Here is a 1,249-nt window from a genome sequence, read left to right as displayed (position 1 = left end):
ATAAAAACAGAGATGTTGACCAATAGAATCAAATCGAAGACCTGGATATTAATCCACAAACCTATGAGCACCTGATTTTGGACAAAGGAGCTAAAATTATACAAAGGAAGAAAGAAAGAATGTTTGGCAAATGGTTCTACCATAACTGGATGTCAACATGTAGAAGAATGAATATAGATTCATATCTATCACCATGCACAAAACTCAAGTCCAAATGGATTAAAGATCTCAATATAAATGTGACCATACTGAACCTGATAGAAGAGAAAGTTGGAAGTAGTCTGCAACACCTGGGCACAGGAGACCACTTCCTACTTAAAACACTAGTTTCACAGACGACAATAGCAATAATGAATAAATGGGACCTCCTGAAACTGAGGAGCTTCTGTAAAGCAAAGGACACTGCCATTAAGATAAAAAGGCAACCTACTGAATGGCAGAAGATTTTCACCAACCCCACATCAGACAAAGGCCTGATTTTCAAAATATAAAGAACTCCAGAAACTAGACATTAAAACTTTAATTAACCCAATTAAAAAATGGGGTACTGAACTGAACAGAGAAATCTCAAAAGAAGAATTTCAAGTGGGCAAAAGACATGAAAGGTCATGCTCAACCTCTTTAGAAATCAGGGAAATGCAAATCAAAACATCTTTGAGATATCATCTCAACTCTATCAGAATGGCTAAAATCGAAAACACCTATGATAACCTATGCTCGAGAGGATCTAGAGTGAGGGGAACACACATCCATTGTTCTTGGGAATGCAAACTTGTTCAACCACTTTGGAAATCAGTGTGGCGGTTTCTCAGGAAACTGGGAGTCAACCTACCTCAGGTTCCAGCAATTTCACTCTTGGGAATATACCCAAGAGATGACCCATCATACCACAAAAGCATTTGTTTAACTATGTTCATAGCAACACTATAATAGCCAAAACCTGGAAACAACCTAGGTACCCCTCAATGGGAGAAAGAATAAAGAATTTGTGGCACATATACACATTAGAGTTCTACTCAGCATAAAAAACAATGACATATTAAATTTATTTTTAGGAAAACTCTTTTCTCATTTCACACAAATATCCCACTTTCTAGTCCCTCCCTTCTTCCTGCTCTCTCCTCCTTCCTTCCACCCCAGTCTCCAATCACTGCTCTAATAGTGAAAGGCTTCCGAAGTGAAGGCAACAAAGTCTGACACATCAGTCTGAGGCAGGATCGAGGCCCTCCCCTGTATATGTAAGCTGAGC

Source organism: Microtus ochrogaster, unplaced genomic scaffold, assembly GCF_000317375.1.
Source record: "Microtus ochrogaster isolate Prairie Vole_2 unplaced genomic scaffold, MicOch1.0 UNK270, whole genome shotgun sequence".
NCBI lineage: Eukaryota > Metazoa > Chordata > Mammalia > Rodentia > Cricetidae > Microtus > Microtus ochrogaster.
Note: the sequence above shows the minus strand (reverse complement) of the source record.